Source organism: Mytilus californianus, unplaced genomic scaffold (genome assembly GCF_021869535.1).
Source record: "Mytilus californianus isolate M0D057914Y unplaced genomic scaffold, xbMytCali1.0.p SCAF_8, whole genome shotgun sequence".
Lineage (NCBI taxonomy): Eukaryota > Metazoa > Mollusca > Bivalvia > Mytilida > Mytilidae > Mytilus > Mytilus californianus.
In genome coordinates, this window is record NW_026262734.1 from 57,798,995 (window position 1) to 57,819,801 (window position 20,807).

Genomic DNA, 20,807 nt, shown 5'->3' on the forward strand with positions numbered 1-20,807 from the left:
CTGACTTCATAATTTACTAGTTATACATAGATTACATTCATTAAAATCCAAAAGTCACTACGGGCATAGCGAACGAGTTGGGATATACAACTATATTTTGTGTATGGAATGATTGTAAGGTGTATATGTCTGTTTGGCAGGTATCATCTGACATCCACCACATTTTCATGGTTCATTGGTCATTCAGTTTTCCGGGTTAACTTTGTTTCTTAGATACTATTAGCAATAGGTCAACTATATTTGATGCATGGAATGATTTTAAAGTGTACATGTCTGTCTGGCAGTATTCATCTGACCTTGACCTCATTTTCGTGGTTCATTAGTCATATAAAATTTCCATGGTTTTGTCTGTTTCTTTTATACTATAAGCAATAGGTCATCTATATTCGGTGTACGGAATGATTGTATTAAAGGTGTACATGTATTTCCGACTTGATTTATCTGACCTTGACCTCATTTTCTTGGATCATAAATGATATGATACTTTTAGTAAAACTTTATATGTAGGACTATCAATATAACATCAATGGTCAGTATAGTAGGCGAGGCATTTCAGCATGTGCACTCTTGTTATAAAAATGTGCGCACGGTCAACACTTTTACAACCCTATAAAATTACCAAAAAAGCATTCAATACTATTACATTTTTTTCTAGCATCATAAAAAAACGATTTATATCAAGTTTTTCTTTTATTTACCTGTGAACTTTATTGTGGAAGCTCGTGTCATCATGAATGTTACATTTCATTTTGAAATGAAGGTTAATTTCAGAATGACGCGATTGTTGTTAGCCAATCAAAATAACGTATTATGATGAAACATACATGTAATGTAATTATTCAACAATATGATATATAACCCTGTTCTAAAAGAGTCCTCTGTGTGTCGTCAGTACATTTCATTGTCAAATTTCTACTCGATATCTAATTTTAAGATGTAAGTGTGGCTCAAACCTAATTTGCAATAAACTTTTTGTAATACGGTAATTCTAGGTCAGATATATGAATTATTTGAGATGTGAGGTATTAGTTTTCTCGTTTGAATTATTTTACATTTTGTCATTTCGGGGCCTTTTATAGATGACGATGCGGTATGGGTTTTTCTCATTGTTGAAGGCCGTACGGTGATCTATAGGTGTTAATGTCTGTGTCATTTTGTCTCTTGTGAAGAGTTGTCTCATTGGCAATTATACCACATCTTCTTATTTATATATATATACGTCAATAAGACAGCTACCGAACGATAAAAATAACCTTAAGACATTTATAGAGCAATATACAATCTTCAACAGTAGTCAGTTATCTAAAAGTTATTATTAATTATATATAAACTTTAATTGGGGTGTCATCAACACCAAAAAATTCCGATATGACATAAGACAACCCTAACAAGTACCAGGCTCGTGTCAGGCACATAATTATGTGACGGGGTTTAGCTAGTTTTTTATGTAACCATTTCAACATATTTTAAAACAACATCAACGTGATATCACAAGTGAAATTTCTATACTGAAGTGTTTTGTTATTTTAATTTAGGAAATACATTTTCCCCGTCTTTGCTTCTGTTTGGTGATGGACTTGGAGAATGCCACCCTTTTAGCATGTCCAACTGATCCGTAGGTGATTTAATACAACGCAAAATGTCCTGCCAATTATCATGGTCCAACCACTTTTCGAAACCTACTTTGATTCATGTTTATTGTATAATTGATAATTGTCCTTAGTATATGCTTTAAACATGTTCCGTCGAATGTTATTAAAAAAAAACATTTACATGTTGATTGACTGATATAAAGAACTAATCACACATCGGATTGATAATTATTAATGTACCAAAAATAATCGCGAAATAATACGATTGATTAATTGATTGCATGTTGGTGCTTAACGACACTTTCAGCACTCTTTGCTATATCGTCGCGGCCAGTTTGTATTGGTAGAGAAAGCTAGAGAGAACAACTGATATCTGGCAGGAAAACTGGCAATCTCAGAGTCAAACGCACCTGTCAAATGCGTGTTTCTAACTCACATTCTTAGTGTTGTCATGCTTATGATACTGTAGATGAACTACATTGGCCACTCGGCAACCGTGCAACCTGAAATGATCGGAATAGATAGTGATCTTTAAATGCTGTTCCTAATCGTGGCACTTGCTTTCAGATATTCAATGATGAATAAATAGCTGACATCGTAAAGCAAAGTCAAGACTATCTCAGTGATACTCTTTGATAATTCATCAGTAACCGTTGTGTTGTAAACTAATTTGAACTTGTCTCATCTCCCCAAACTTTCGTTACATATTACGAAGCACCTGTCTTAGGGTTGACTCTTTTTTCTGGAGCTTAGTTATATTGATTCAACATTCTAAGCGATTTTAAAATCTACCGTGCAGAAATTTTTTGTAAATTTGACAGTTTTAATCTTAACTTTTCGAAGAACATGATCATGAAATTTTAATTTGCTTTGCCTGAAATCCGATGTAAACGATGATTACAGATTTAATCTGGACCTTATTCATGACAAATTGTACATATAGATTAAATTTTAGAAATGAAACCACTTTCTAATTGCCGATAGTTTACCGTTTGCCTACACCCCCAAATCATGAAATATGTGTTACCTTTAATAACGGTAAGAATTTAAAGAATTTTACATAATTCTATAAAATCGGATAATTATCACGGCCACAAATGGCTGTTGAAGACAATTTTAATAGTTACATTATTCCAAACTTTAAGTATTTTTTGTAAAATTTTGAATTGTTGGCATCCGCAACAACATTCATTTTGAGCAATACATTTTGACCTCATTTCATGATGATGCAATTATCAACATAAGATTGGCATGCTTAGGGCAATTTCCTTATTGCTATGCTTAAGCACCGACCAGTCATCTTTTGAAGAAGGTGAGGGGGCATGAGTCTTTTTTCTTTGGACAAAAAATTTTCCGACTTCAATAAAACAGGTACTATTTTGTCAAGAAAATACAGGTACATGAATTTTTGTTGAAACTCAATGTATTTATTTTTCCCTTAATTCTAAACGGAAAAAACAGTTTTTTTCACTTCCCTCCCTAATTAAATGATTTTTTGAATCAAACAATCAATCTATGGATCATCCACCCACGCACAAAAGATGGATGGTCGGTGTCTAGGTAAAGTTTTATCATAGTCAGATAACCTCAAAAAAATAATCTTATTTAGTATAATATTATAATTCTGCCAAGTTACATACATGTACTAGTATCTTTATTTATAACTTTATTTCCTCTATCATAGAGATTTGGTGTACATGAAATATATAAATCGGAAAATTAAAAACAAAACATTTAAGTTACTGTTTCAAGTTAATAAAAAGAAAACATGAGCACTGTCAATAATAGCGATAACGGACACATCTTCTATCGATTGTGGAAACCTCTGCAGATTTTTTCCACATGACGAACACAAATCTTAGAGAAAAAAGTTAATTCGTCATGTCCTAATTCATATGACGTATTGCATGAGAGAATTGTTGTTGTGAATTCATGTACCGAAAGACTGTCCATAAAACACTGAACTGAATGGGATTAACGTTAATTATGTCCTGCCATAGACAATCTCTTTTGTCTTGTATAAAGTCACAGGATACCAGTAAATGTTCAACAATATTCAAGAAGAACTTGCCACATTTGTCACAAAGGAAATGTTCATCTTCATAACGTACTACAGAACATAAGTCAATAACATACTTGGCAGAGGCACGAAGTTCAGGAAACTGTTTAGCAATTGTCCATGCTTTATGCGGTTTGATTGCAGAATGAATATGTCTAAACACAAAAAAGCCATTATCGCATGAAATTCGGTATAACCACCATCATGTTTCTTCAGTTGCTTTTATATTCAGGTTTAAAATAACTGACCACAGTTTTTTTGATGGGAAAGAACCAGTATTTGCAAAATTCACAATATAATCTGTAAAGTTATATTTTTCAGCTTCTTTATAGATGTCTGGTATAAAACCAAGTTGTTCTGGAACGCATTTATGTTTGAATTCCATTAGTCTACTTATCATTATTCGTTTTGGTAACGCAGAAGACTTCAACCTACATAGTCTACCAAAAAATAAAAGTTTACATCTGTTGATAATGCTTTCAATTGAAAACCAACCAAGAAGATTGTACATTTGTCAGAACGGCTTCGTTTTGGAAGTCCTTGGATAATTTTACACACAAATCTGTGAGATCTTTCTAACATCGTAAGTTCTGTTTGAGTCAAATTGTTCCAAAACTCACAACCATATAAGGCTTTGCTGTAACATACTTGAAGTATAATCTTGAAACTCGTCAAAGGGTTTAAAATTAATGGATGAATTCCGGAATTTAGAACTGAAAGAGCAGTTGCTCTCAACACTCTGCACGCATTCAATGTCTGGTCCATTGATCTAAATTTTCAGTTCAGAAGAATAACGACATGTTTGGCAGATGTCACGAGTGGTATGATGTCATCATATAAAGTAAGATTGCTTGAAACAATCTTGTTCTTCTTTGAATAATGTAAGACGTTGTTTTTGGTCGGAAAAAACTTGAATGCCCAACTTTCGCTATATGCCTGACAAACGTTAATAAGGTGCTGCATTCCTTTTTCTATTGTTGAGAGTAAAACAATGTCGTCGGCTTGAACAGAGCTACTTACACTGATATCTAGAAGAACGCATCCCCATTTAGAATTTTCAATGTCGCATAAAAGATCGTTTATATACACTAAATATAACAGAGCTGATAAGACGCCACCTTGGCGAACGCCGCGTTTTAGTTCAAACCAACGAGATTGTCTACCATTGAATAGTACGGAACTGCTCATGTCACTGTATATTTCATCTATAAGCAGCCATAAATCACCGGTAACTCCATATTTATGCAGTTTATATAACAATGCATCATGCGATACGGTGTCGAGAGCTTTCGTGCTATCTAACAATACAACAATTACGTCACTGTTACGTTCAATATAATGATGAATCGGTTCTTGTAAGTTAAATAAAGCGTGAGTACTTGATAATTCCTTTTGATATGCCATCTGAGATTGATGTGGAAACTTTATGTGTAAGGAGTCGAATCGAGAATAAAGAGACTTTTCGAATATCTTAGCGATACAGCTTGTTAACGATATACCGCTGTACGAATTGGGATCAGTTTTGGTTTTATTTCCACCTTTGAATAACGGTATAATTGCACTAGTTTTCCAATTAAAAGGAGTGTAACGTGTTTGTATTATTAGGTTGAATAGACTGCATACATGTTTTTGCAATGTTTTACCACCACATTGTATATGCTCATATGAAACGTTATCTAAACCTGTAGATTTGTTGTTACATAAATTCTCACAAATGTTGAAAATTTCTTCAAACTCAAATGGAATGATTGGAGCGTTAGTTTCCCTTTGCGCTTTCCGTATTTTATTCACTTCATGTTTTACAAAATTTATGTTTGTTGAATTTGTTAACTTGCTATCAAACTGAAAAATGGATTCAAAATGGTCCGCCCATGCTTCGCATATTTCACTTTCGTTTGTATGAGTTATTCCATTTAAATTCAGTTCGCGACAAAAAGTTTTCTGTTCACGTCTGCTTTTTAAGACCGACCACACATATCCTCGATCGTTTTCGATAGACTCTTCCATTCTGTTGGCAATGTTCATAATATGTTCATTGTAAGCTTTATCCATTTCATTTCTGAAAGTCCGTTTTGCATGTTTATAATCAGCGAAGAATTGATCGCTTCTATCGCGAACTTTCCCGTTTAGTATCCATAAACTGCGCTTATTTAACACTGTTTTGTGTGTTAAATCTACGACTTTCGTCTTTATATCCATATTGCAGTTATTCATAATCCATCAAACATATTTCTCATTCGAATAAATTGAAGTTTGTGCAAGTACCCGATTCCGCAACGTTTACGGATTGTCATGACGTCCCGTAGATTTTCTCAAATATTACCGGATATATTCCGCAACGCTTACTTAATACGGATGCGAAATCTCCTCTGCTTCTGTGAATACGAACTTTTCAATTTCACATTTAGCTACCATTTAATTGATTAATAATTATATCAGTAATATTTCATTTGTTTATTGCTAAATATTAACGATCATTGTAATTTTCTTAAAATCAAGTATAATCAACAAATCAAGACATAACAGAGGGTAGTTATATAACTTCATTTTACCATTATTTCTCAATCTCGTTATTGTGTTTACCGAAAAGTACTCAGTTTTTATACGCATGGAATTCATGCTATTATTTTTCTTCTGATTACTCTGTACGTATAAATAAGATGTGGTATGAGTGCCAATGAGACAACTCTCCATCCAAGTCACAATACATGTTTACACAAATAGTTAAAATACACCGCGTGGTATCAATAATTTTCCAGTAAAATATTCGGAAGTACGATAAGATGTTGATAATACCTTACCGTAAACAACCGGTCCGTAAAAATATGAATCTAATAATGTGTGTTTTAGTAAAGATCGTATGGCTTTTGAAAAATGCCCTTGTTTTATAGGAATTCATAAAAAAAATTGATCTTACTTCTTTTTTACTTTTGTAAAAGGGAAGTGATCAAACAAGTTTATTTCAAATCAAAATAGATTTTTTAAAACCAAAACAGAAATTGTAAGCAGGGGGTCTGGAAATGGGGGACGGCAGCCCACCAGAAGCTGAACGATTATAGTAAAATTCTTATTGAAAAAAAAAGTTTTATAAAATTATTTGTAAGCACATGCTTACAATGCTACGCTGGTGCTACGCCATTGAAACCTTTATCATGTATAGTTAGAGTTAAAAATAAATTATTGTTTTGACTAAATAAACAGGTCCCATCATCCAGCAACACCCATGAAAGATGAAATAAAGATTAAGTAGGGGGAAGTTTTGGATTACAAATATTTTTTTCTTCCCATGCTCATCCATCAAAACGTCAACCTTTTCTCTTATGCGCCAATTTGTGATCTGTTTCAACATTTTACTTTGTTACGTATTATTAGAGATTTCCAATAAAATGACATACGTACCTAACTCGACGTACGCACGTAACGGGACCGGTTATTGCTAACATATTAATTTTGTTAAGTGCGTCACTCAAGTTTTAACTAAGTATTCTTAAACTATTAAACCCATTCATGATAAATTTAATCAATATCAATTTTTCTAAGATGATGAAAAACGAAAGAAATCATGATTTTTATATATCACGTGATAATTAAGATTCCCGCCAAAACTTCACTGTCATAAGACCACGTATATACACGTATCTTTACCTATCATAGTAACGATTGATTTGAGTTGTCTTTCATGGTTTTGACTATGACTTTGTTTTTCGATAAACTTTGCAAATGAACCTTTTATTATTTAATATTTGTCGTTATCAGATTGGTGTCCCTTTTTCCTTTCGACTTTTAATGGTTTTCAAATATTTAATTTCAGTGGGTATTTATTATTAGACAGAGATTTTTGTAGCAATTTCAGAAATATCGAATTTAAATTGTTAGTCAGAATTTGTCTCTGTTAAAGTTGATAACTCTGATTGCATCATACTTTATTAAGCATCATTTCAAACGTTCTCTTCTTCTACAGTTAATCTTGTTTATTTACAATCTCCGATTTTCCCCAAGGGAAAACGTACGACAAAGGGATGTGTATATTTAAAAAAAAATTAATACAGGTCTTTTACTTCTTCAAATTTTAATAGTTGACATACACTTTTCTTTCAAATGAAAGTCAACTAACATTAAAAAAAAGATTTTTGTAATTACATGTACTAATGATTTATGTAAATAAATGTGTACACTAATTCGTTGTATAGATTGTAATTTGGAAAGTGTACTTGATTAGCAATTGATGACTAATCTGCATATAAACATTGACCGCTGTGGATAGTAAACTATCAATTTATAGTACATAGTAATTGGCTAAAATATTTCCTGTTCCCAAGTATCTCTGCACGGCTGAAAACACATTTTATATTCATAATTACTTTAAATAGGTATATATTTGTGTGAACCAAGCGCTCTGAAGGAAGGTTTTTTCCAGTTTGTTATTATGTCGTGCTGTTGCACCACTGTCCCAGGCTTAGGGGGAGGGAAGTTGAGCACTCACAAAAATGTTTAACCATGCCACATTCTTTATGCGCGGCTGCCTGTCCCATGTCAGGAGCCTATGGTTTACTTGTCGTCGTTGGTTCATATCTGTTATATTTGTTTTTTCGTAAATTGTTTTGTTTTAAATCAGGCCGGTAGTTTTCTCAATTGAGTTGTTTCATATTTTTCAAGTTGGCCCCTTTTACAGTCGACTATACGGTATGGATATTTCTCATTGATGAAGGCCGCACGGTTGCCTATCATTGCTTACATCCACTTCATTTCTTATTGGCAATTATACCACATCTCCTTATTTTTTTTTATTTTTTTTTTGACTAAATATCTTGAATATTCTCAGGTTATTTAACATGTAAGAATCAGCTTTCAGTACCTGTGGGTACTTTAAGATCGGTACTCTGTGTCTTTCATCATAAAATTTTAGTTGTTTTGGGCTTAATTCAAATTTGATTAGTTGAACTATTTCCAACTGAATTTTACAGGTTTTTTCTTATATTGTGCTGTTACACAAGAGTGTTGAGCGCTGATAAACGCGTTTAATCAAGCCAAATATTGGCTTTCCCAAGTCAGGAGCTTTCAATTCAGTGGATGTCGTTGGTTACTTTCTGTCATTTTTGGGTTATTTTTACTCTTGTAAAAATGTTCATTTTCGTTTGAACTGTTTACATTTTTCAAAGTCAATGCCTTATATACTAGTATCTGATAATACGGTATGAGTATTTGCTTATTGTTGACGACAGCACTAGCCACTGCAGTCGTTATTCACACCAATTGGACTCTGTTTGATAGTTTGATACGGATCCAGGTATATACATGTCGGAGTGTGAGGAATAAATCGAAAAAAGAATGCATGCTAAGCATATTAATGCTTTTGAAGAGAAAATTGAAAATATTTGTTGAACGGACAGACTGGCAGACGGACAGACAAGACAGGGTGATTGTAATTTGAATGCGGGTACAATACTTTGTCAGTGTATGTATCTTAGATGCTACATATAGTGGTAAGGAAGTCTGGATCAAAACGGGGTAATCTTTACTTTTAATTTTTTTTATACTATTTAGAAAGATAATTGCATGTCTACTGGATATTTATACAATAGCAAGTCACAAGGATAATTGAAGCTGTGAAACACCATTTTACAATTAAAACTGTGCTTTTTGATACAAAGAAACAAGGAGAAAAATCAAATAAATTATGCAAAAAAAGTGTTATCAAAACAAAACAAGTGTTGTTAGAATAATAATATATGTACATAAAGCATAAAATATATTAACAGATTATTATTAAATATGGGATTGACTGGTACATGTAGCAGGCTAGCCTCGATTACGGGTTCAATTATTTTGTTGGACCCCCGGATCAAATGATTTTACGACTAGATTTTTCGGCTTCTTAACCAAGCATAATGCATTCACGAGTAAGAGCAGGTACTGGTTTAATCGAAGAAAGACAAGTGTGTCTTTGTATCGGGTACGCTATCTCGTTACCTATCATATAAACATGCCACTCTAAATGTTGGTCATGTACAAAAAGGGATATTCATTATCATCATTTCATCATCCTTGATATATATGTAATATTTGTCGCTGGATATAAGACATACATCATTATCATCATCATCATAAGTATTATAGCTTGAGGCTAAATCTTCGTCGTAAGTATTATAGCTTGAGGCTAAATTCTTATCTGATAGTTTAGCCAATTTATGTCGAGAACTTATTTTACGCATGCATCTCTTTGCTACATAGTTTTTATAAAGGTCCAAGTTAAAGCCAATAGAGATCATAGATGTTATATAGGCCGTTAGTTTTATCGTTTTAGTTGTTTTACATTTGTTATTTTGTGGCCTCGTATAGCTGACTAAGCGGTATGGGCTTTGCTAATTGTTGTAGGCCGTACGGTGGACTACAGTTGTTAATTTCTGTGTCATTTGGTCTCTTGTGAAGAGTTGTCTCATTGGCAATCATACTACATCTTCTTTTTTGTACATATCACAAATTAAGTATAAAAAGTACATAAACAGTCAAGACCTTTTGTCATGTCAAAAGCACAGAGTGTCTGTATGACATCACTGTATAGCAGATTATATGTAGTTTCTATAAAATGTAATGATAATTTATCGGCAAAGATACATGATGATTTGTAAGTGGAATTATATATAATAGCTATATAAATGCATATTTATATTGAAAGAAACATCAGAAACAAGAATATGTGTTCATTAGATTACACGTCAGTATCACATTTTTGTGTTAAGTGAGCTCTAAATCCAGGAAAAATCCAATTCAGTATGTAGTCTAAAACTTTTAAATCTCATGCGAGATGTCTAATGTTCAAACATTATTGTTTTTAAAACGTATTTATCAAAGTCAAACGACAATCATTTAATTTTTTTTGGTGCTATACAATTTATGATTATAGCCGGATCCAAGATATTTGAAAGAGGGCGTAGTTCCCGATAATTGAATTTATACTGCCGAGCGGAGCGATGCGAAAAAAAAATTGGACGATTTTATACTATAAATGTGTATAGATAACGTGAAAAACGTGAGATTTTCAAAATTATTTGGCAATCGAAAGGGGGGAGTACGCCCTCTACCCATGTATCCGCGAATGCACGTTTAGGTATACATGGACAAAAACCTCGTCCCATGCATTATTATAGTTAAAGACGAAAAAGTACTATTTGATAAATGTATCAATGATATGAATTTCTGCCCACGTCAAATTATCTTGAATTAAATTATAGAAAAATAATTGTTTTTAAAAGTTAGTCGCGTACACCTTTTACATTCATGTGTGTTTGGATCTTCTTTTTAAACGTTAAAACTTATAAAAACAAAAAAAGAGATAACCTTCTCGCTTCGGATTTCATTATCTTAATATTTTCATGATAATTTTTACTTGGCAGTTTTTAAAATTCATATTTTGAGAAGAACTGAAATATGGGTAAAGTGAAATGACAAGAAATGATGGGTGTATTTGATTACAAGTTGCTAGCTTACTTATTCCCTTAACATATTTTTGTCAATAAAATCATTCAAAATATAATAACAAAATATATAAAGATTAAAAAAAGTAGTTGGGGTTGATTTTTACATTAAGTCTATATCAGCAAAAAATGCGTTTTCAAAGAGCAAACAAAGCATGCAGTGTATGCTCTGCCCCCCCCCCCCTCCCCCCCCCCCCCCCCCCCCCCGCCGTCATGCTTCAATGCAATAGGACGAAATACGTTCAGTTAGGTCGGTAATGTCGAGTAAAGTCATTTTATTGGAAATCTCTATGGAATTATTTATGTATTGATCAATCAATGTAAATAATCATAACAAACTTTAACACGGATGAATAGATGCGATTCGCTAATATATATCATACGGTAATTAGAGAAAGGTTCCGATTTAAGTATGCCTTAGTAAAGTAAAGACTTAAGTAGTTGTATGCATACGACTTAAGAATTTTACTTAACTAAGGGAATTCTTAGTGAAATCTAAGTTTAAGGAACACTTAAACCCAGGGCCCGTATGCATAAAGCTACTTAAGTTAAGATTTTCCTTAGTATACACTTAAGTTAAGGAAACTCAGCCCCTTTTACCTAAGAGGTATGCATAAAACATCTTAAGCTAAGTCTTTCCTTAGTAAAATCTAAGTTGGTTTAAGTCACGCCAAGAAAACGCCAAAGATTATATTTAAGTTTAAGGTACCTATAGAGCTACCTTAACTTTTCTAAAAAAAATATAAAATCAGTCGAATGTATGCGTTTTTGCAGAACATGGAAAGTTTGCTTCCATTTAATTGAATAATAATTATATTCAGTAATATTTCGTATGTTTATTGCTAAATAAACGATCATTGTAATTTTCGTAAGATCACCTATAATCAACAAAATCAAGAGATAACAGAGGGTAGTTTTATAATTTCATTCTATCCTTATTTCTCAATCTCGTTAGTGTGTATTCCGAAAAGTACTCACAGTTTCTACAAGCGTGGAATTCATGCAAATATTTTTCTTTTGATTTGTACGTGCCTGCTTACACAAATAACATTAAATGTTATATTGATATTGTATCGATTGTAACTGTTAGTAAAAACTGTATGAAGGAATGAAGCGATGAGGATCTTTAGACCTGCAAAATCCTGTTTTCTTGGAGTACATCGGTTTAATTTTCAATTATATCATTATTTTCTACATATATTGGGTGATTTCCCCTGAATTTGTTTCACTACCTGAGACAAAGTCTAAACGTTTTTTAGAACTACTCCGTGGAATTCGAAGTCTATATAAATGATATGTTAATGATACTTAACCCGTATTCAATATTTTGTTTTGTATTTCCTTATATATTCAGTGATATATTGCTGTTAACGAAAAAATTGCAAATTTGGCATAGAAGGAAGACTTTAACCTAAATGAATTAAGGTGTATCTGAAAGAAATTTATGTTATATACATGTACCAGCTTCCAATAGAATAATAAGAAGTTCCTTCTCGCCAGTTTTGGATATTTGTTTATTTTTTTCTAATAGACTAAGACTATAAAACCTAGCATGGATGCATACAGCTTTGAGTCATCTTTCGGCATGATAACTGTCAATCGAAATATTCTGAAATACGGAAAGGTGTTGATAATACCTAACATTAAACATATGAATCTAATAATGTGTGTTTGAGTAAAAGATTGAAGGACTTTTGAAAAATGCCCCAGTTTTGATATGAATTCATGGAAAATAATTTTTAGAAAAGGGAAGTGATAAAAAAAATATTTTAAATCGAAATAAAAAAAATCTTTATCATGTATTGTTACAGTTAAAAAAGTATATTGTTGTCTCTAGAAAAAAAAAAACATATTGCCCTTCCATCCGGCATCACCCATGAAGAATGAATGGTCGCTGCCTTAGAAATAGAACAAATCTGTTTAGTAAATATGATGACGTGGATTTATGTTTTTGATTAAGATTTTACTAGCATATACCATTCTGAGGCTGGTTGTTTTATTACAAGATAATGTTGAGATTCCATTTAGCGACTCCTCGTGTGATTGAAGTTTTGTTTGCTATAAAGAATAAATTGCAAGTGGATAACTCGGAATCTTTTGATATTTTACATTTATCACGCCATGCATAAGTTGTCTTACTTCTTTTGAATCTCTTAAGAATCTCTCCTCATGGATTTTTTTCTGTTTATTATATTGTTATATATTTGTTATTTTTTCGAACCCTAAGGGTAAGTGGCGACCAGAAATACGGTAACTTTGGTCTATTTCCGACCGGCAGTTAAAACTTTGCCAAAACTGGACGTTCGTTTTTTTGGAATTTTATGCGACTGTCATACAAGTTAGAGGTTTAGCTAGCTATAAAACCAGGTTTAATCCACCATTTTCTACATAAGAAAATGCCTGTACCAAGATAGGAATATGACAGTTGTTATCCATTCGTTTGATGTGTTTGGCTTTTGATTTTGCCATTTGATTACGGACTTTCCGTTTTGGATTTTCCTAGGAGTTCGGTATTTTATTTTTGTTATTTTACTTTTCAATGTGCGGTATGTATAAGAACGCAACCACGTCCTGTCAGAATGGGGAGTTAAATCCGATGCCTCGTGTAGAGAGAGTGCCAAACACTGTGCACTTTATGAACACCTACAACAACTCTTTTGGATCCATATGTGAGCTGTTACAAGGAAGAATGTCTGTCCCTATCCAATATACCTTCATTTTCCTGTGGTAGTCCAAATTTTCTTGACCTTCATCCCGGAAAGCGTCTATGACAAGGTCCACTTATTTAATCTGTTCTTACTCGTTCTGAACATGCATGACATATTTGCCAATAGACTTTAAGCAAACATCGATAGTCAATCAATTTCCTTCCAATCCCCTTTTATCTCTCCTTTAGTAACAGTAGGGGAAGTTTTGCATTATAAATATTTTTTTTTTCCCACGCTCGCCCACCAAAACAACCTTTTCTCTTATGCGCCAATTTGTTTGGTTATTTTAGTTGGTTACGTATTTGTTAATTTTTTACACACCAACATCAACTTAACACCAGTTCTTTGTACAATTATGTATTGTTCAATCAATTTAAATAATAAAAACAAGCTTTTGCAAAGACGAGTACATGCGATGAGCTAACATATATCATACGGTAATTAGAGAAAGTTTCCTTAGTTAAGTGTTCCTTAGTTAAGTGAAGACTTAAATAATTTTATGCATACGACTGAAGAATTTCACTTACCTAAGGTTCCGATATGACATAAGACAACCCTAACAAGTTCGAGGCTCGTGTCAGGCATATGCCTATCGTTGGAGATTGTATTTGCCCTCTAGTCGTCATTTTTGTATCATCTTTTATTCCTGCATTAACGCCTATCTTAATACTTTTGATTCATGATTACAGCCAAATATAACTTATCCATGTTCTATCGTATTATAAAATAAGGAGATGTACATGTGGTTTGGTTGCCAAGAGACAAGGATGTAATGTATGTTTGGGGTTTTGGTGATTCGTTTCTTGGTGTATTGCTCTCGTCTATTACAAATATTAAACTAAACCTTGCAAATCACTAGGATTTTGAAAATATGCGATTACCCTTTAATTCAAACCAAGGTAACGCCATATTACATACCTATCTAATTAAACATATACCAACCTTGCTTTTTATGGAGGCTGATTTTACTATCAATATTCAGAAGAAAAAACAACGGATAGTAAAATAACGGATTGCACCAGAGTTAATAAATTTTCCCCAAATAAGGTAAGACACGGCATAGTAGTGTTAAGTTAATTCGGAGCAATTTTCTGATCAGACGGCAAAAATCAGAAAATCGCTCCGGTCTCAGAATCCCAAAAGGGATAAGTGTTAAGCATGTTAAGTATGTGGTATAGAAATAAAAAAATGATAATTTAGTGAAACAAAAAAAACAAAAACAAAAATATCCAAAAATCCTGTGCTCGAGCGCTCGGTGATGAAACACTAAAATAAACTTACGTACATATTTCATTAACGGACAGACTAGAAATTTTCGAAGTTGAAAAAGACCAATAGCCACAGACAATTTGAAATTGTTCTGAAGTTATGCATTTTCAAGATCAAAAATTAAGTCTGTCGTCAAGGGTGTTTGACATAATTTAAGGGATGGTTAGTGTCTGACTCTTTTTTTGTGAAAAAGAGAATTAATATGCATAAATTGTACTCTGGTGATCGGTGTCCAAGAAATACAAAGAGATTTACAAGCGGTGTATACTTCAATTTTCATTTGTTTTTTTCTTTTTCAAGCATCTTGACCTATGTAGTTATGATTGCTCGTTACATATTCCACATAACCTGAATGTATATATTGATAATCTAGTAATGTGAATTTTACTATATCAACGTTTAGCTATAAAATATAAAGTAATGAATTATGCGGCGATGAGATATACCATATTCGACCGTGCAGAGTACGTAGTTGCATATAATGAGCTACCCATTTCATCATTCAGAATCGTTAAAAACGTCTACTTTACTGTAAAAAGCCTTTGTTTTGACTTTCATTCAAGTGAGAGGTTTAGGTAGCTATAAAACTAATCAACCATTTTCTACATAAGGAAATGTCTGTACCAAGTCAGGGATATGACAGTTGTTTTCCGTTCGTTTGATGTGTTTGAGCTTTTTCATAAAGGATTTCCGTTTTGAATTTCCCTTGGAGCTCGGTATTTTTGTTATTTTACTTCTTAGAGTGATTTGTTTTTGTTTTATACAATTAAAAGAAAAAGAAGGGAACACATACACACTTCAAACCTTGTTTTCAGTAATTGAGAGCATTATAAGAAGAAAAAGAATCTAATCTTGCCAATAGTTTTCAAAATCATGGTGAACAATATTTCATGTTAGAGTCTTGACTTGAGATATAATGAAGTGTTTTGGGTTTAATCCATTGCTGACTGAGTGAGTCCAATCATTAAGATGATTTTTTCAATTTCACATAGAGAATGGTGGTATAAAGGGTTGAAAAATCAAAGGTCTTGATAAACTTAATTTCAGAAAAAGATCGAAATCTCTTAAGTGGTTTTTAGAATCCACATATGGTCAATACCACTTTGCGAGTAAACAGTTTCACAGTATTTCTGATGACCGTCTTTCACTGCGGACAGAATTTTAGTCAATCTAATAGAAAACTCCTTTGTAGAACATGCAGATGAGCCAGCAATGTACCATTGTTTGTACGGAATTTTCTGAACCTTAGGTATGCAAAACAAACAAAATAAGTCCTCAGATTTGCTGTTCAATGTAATGTTCATTGAAGCCATAAAGGACTTTTAATTCGCCTAAATCTCATCTTTTTCAAATGATATGAAAGTTACTTACAACATTAAAGACCAAATATGAGGCGTGTCTTTTGAAGTCATCATTTTGACAGTTTTTTTTCAAAAGCGGTGATGTATTGCTATTTATGCCTTTGGACATTATCCGCCCAATAATCCAAATTTCGTTTTAATCACACATCATACCATCCTCAAATATTTCATTTAAAGGTAGAAATTAAAAGTTTAGCACAATCCGACGTTTTTTATTACCAAGGATTAAAGGGTGTGAACCTCATGTTGTTGGTCTTAAGTGAAATAAAGGAATTTAATTTTCTGTCATACCGATAGAAATATTGAAAATTTAAGGAATCCATTAGATACGAAGTAAAGCTACATGCAAGAAAACAAAAACAAAAATAAGTATTTATTCTTATAAGCATTGATACTAGTTTATACCTTACATTCAAAATTATATGTGGTCAATATCAACATATCTAACGGTAGATAAAATGTTATGCAATTTGCGTTGAAAGTGTTTCAATATTTAAAAAGACTAGAGAATACCGGTTATATTTTTTTTTATTTATCATGCCATGCGTCCTTTTTCTTGATAAGTTATATATTACTTTTACATCCAAAAGGCCCAATTGCAAGTAAGTGATAACGCTTTCATCTTTGGGTAGATATCACTCCTATACAATGAAAATAACTCTTGATAAAATAGCGCTCGAAGCGTTTTTCTGGATTTACCTCCACCAGGGACGCTAAAATTTGAAAGCAAGGAATGTATATATAACTACTTGATAACGTGAGGAACTTTATACCCATGTGGGACATACGAAAAATGAAAGTCTTAGTTATTTTAACATGTTATCTCTCATACTTTATTAGCTTTTAGCTTAGACTTGCATCTAGTTGATTTCAAACCTTTGAATCTGACTTACCCTTTTAATGTTTTTTTTTTAACACCGACAAGAATGTTTTGTTTTTGATAAAAATAAAGATGTTTTGTAAATACTTTCAAACGACTCAAAACCATTATCATTTTTTTAAAGAGACAATATGCCTGAAGGACATAAAACAACGATTTGGAAAACTGCCAACATACGATTGCTGTCTTACTTTATATGTCTGTCCATTCGTAATTTTAAAATATATCTATGAGAAGGTATAAAAGGAGAAACTCCAAATTGAACCAAATTTTATGCGTTATTGATGTAAATTACAGATAATAAGTAAGAATTTAATCGTCCTGAACATGCATGAAATATTTGCCACTGGACATTCAGCAACAATCTAAGAATTTAAATTGTGTCTCCTGATTCGACAAATAAAAGGGTGTCAGTTACTTTCTTACATTCAAAATTATATGTTATCAATATCAAGACATTTGCCGGGTGCGGGAGTTTCTCGCTGCATTGAAGACTCATTGGTGGCCTTCGGCTGTTGTCTGCTCTATGGTCGGGTTGTTGTCTCTTTGACACATTCCCCATTTCCATTCTCAATTTTATTTAACGGTAGTAAAACTGTACCGCCCTTTGCGTTGAAAAAAAAAGTGTTACAATATTTACAAAGACTAAATAGAATGTTGTTTATTTTTCTTTATTCTTAGAGTTTAGATAATAATATTCAATCAATTTGATAATAAATCAATTGCTGTAGGTACTCGTCCCATTGTTTGCAAAAACATGAAGGCACAATGTTGGGTTAAATAAACCATTAAATGAAATATTATTAGTTACACAGTGTGATTATGACCTAATACGATATATACAGGATCTTTCAATTCCACATGGGGCGAGAGCGAACGAAATAGCTTAATATAATTAATATCGCATTATACTCAGGAGATAATTTTTTTCATCTTCTCGGTGATATTCCTATTACTTTCACTGCGTACTAAAGTCCATATAGCTTATAATGTCTGAACGCCTTCATTCAAGAGTTAAAAAAACATCTTATAAAAAATTGTATCACATGTCGATTCATTGTGGCCTTAGACTATATCCTCTTTTTTTTTAAAAGGAAACAGGATTCTTTCTAAGTTGAGTTGATCATGTGATGCCTTGCTAGGTTATTTTGGCAAAACTATTAATAAATGACCTAATATTTAAAATGTAAACGAATACATACAGTTACGACGGTCAAGTGGACGTGCTGCTTAACTTCAAAAGAAATGTTTTGTTAGGTTTCATTGTTTTCTCAACAATTCAAACTAAAAACTATAACTACAATCATAATATACCGACTGTAACTAACTGTATATAGTACAAGTGTCTATAATACCTTTTTGCATGGTTTACTAAGTGTGTAAAATTTTGAAATACAGGATCAAAAGTAACAAAAATACCGAATTCCAAGGAAAATTCAAAACGGAATGTCTCTTATCAATTGGTAAAATCAAAAGCTCAAACACATCAAACGAATGGAAAACAATTGTCATATTCCTGACTTGGTATAGGCATTTTCTTATGTAGAAAATGGTGGATTAAATCTGGTTTAATAGCTAGCTTAACCTCTCACCTGTATGACAGTTGCATAGAATTCCATTATATTGAAAACAATGTGTGAGCAAAACAAACAGACATAATAGAAAACATGTCAAAAATTGAGGTACAGCAGTCAACATTGTGTTATAACCTTGATTACTATAAAAACAAACAACTGTGTCAAACAAAATGGCATATAGAGACTCTATACACAACGCATATTCATTCGTTATTAATTGCTTGTATTGAGAACTATCTTTTATTTAATGTTTTGTAAGCATCTTGTTTCTTTTTCTGTTTTGTTTCGTTTTTGTTTGTTTGTTTGGTTTAAATTTTTTTTTTTGGTGGTGAGGGGGGGAGGTTGTTTTAGGTTTTGGGTTTTTTTGCTTGGGTGGTGTCGTTGTTATGTCGACACTGGTGAGCAGCTCAACAATGATATGTTTTGTATAAAAAAAAATTCAAAGGTGGTTCTTTGTTAGCTCGTCTGTGATAACCAGATCTCATAATATTTAGGTTTTATATCACAAAACATGACGTGTTGCAATTAATTGTGTAAATACATTATGTTCTTTTGAAGAACGAATAAGAGTTTAAAATGAAAGATTTCGTGACTAGTCTAAAATTTACATATTGCTTCGGTCTATAAAAAAAAACGACCGACCTTGATCTTTACCGACATTCATTAGAGTTAACTAATAAATCGTTGACCTCGAAATGCTCTTTTCCTTTTGAAATGTATTTTCACAACGTCAATCAGGACGCATTGAACAAAACTTTACCTAACTTTGTCCATGTTGATCATACAATGTGCTTAAGAATTGGTAGGTACAAAAAAGAATTCAAAAGAAATTTTAGAACTAAGTAATTGCGTATGTGTTATAAATTTTGTCAGCCGACATATTTAATGGCTTAAAAGAGAATAATTCGTTTTGAGTGTATGTATATTAACCTTTAATTATATTATGGTAGTTTAGACAGATACTTTTGTAAATATTTTTGTTCAGATCACCGTGTGGGTCTATCAGAAGAATTTCAGAATCTTCCACATATCAATATTATTTCGATTTCATAAAATCTGTCTGTGGGTTCGGTAAACAAAATATAATAATCAAGAATATCTTACTGTTCAGAAGGAACTTACACTAAATAAATCGAACATGAACAGTGATAGTTGTCCTTTTCTTCATTTGGATATTTCAATTAAAACATCAAACTCTATATACAAATTAACGAAAAAAGAGTCGATTTGTCTTTTTCTATTTGTAAATTTGTCCGTTTTTGGACGACGATGTTTATTTTTTTTTTTCTGTACTTGATAAACTTTAAACAGTTATCAACTTTTTCGTAATGCTCATGTTTTCAGTCATGTTACATAATTGGGTAAACTAATCTAAGTATACTGGTAACTGCTAGATCATCAAATCAGAGATTTCGGTACCACAAATTAACTTTATATTCAACAGCGTTGTATCATAGATACGAAGATTTTGTTTGGAATTTTTTTTGTGTCTGAAGACATCATTTCGCAAACTGAATAGCACATCCTTGATTTTGCAGTCATGACGTCTTTGTCTACGATATCATCCGCCCAATAAGCAGAAATAAATGTAAACACAAGATATACCATGCCAAAGGATCTTTTAATTGAAGGAGAACATTTTTAATTTCAACAACATACAAAAGTTGATTGATGACATATTATCAAACGGGGCTTGTGGGTGTGGACTCCACATTTTTGCTCTTTATGCAATTAAGAAATTGAATGACCTGCCATACCGAAACAAATCAATAAAAAATCTTTCAAAGTTGAGTGTCATCCATAATCATCTAAATTATTAGAAATGTTTCCCTTTTCGCGTGTTTAATTTAAGTGTATTTGATTATATTTGTTAATAAGCATTTCCT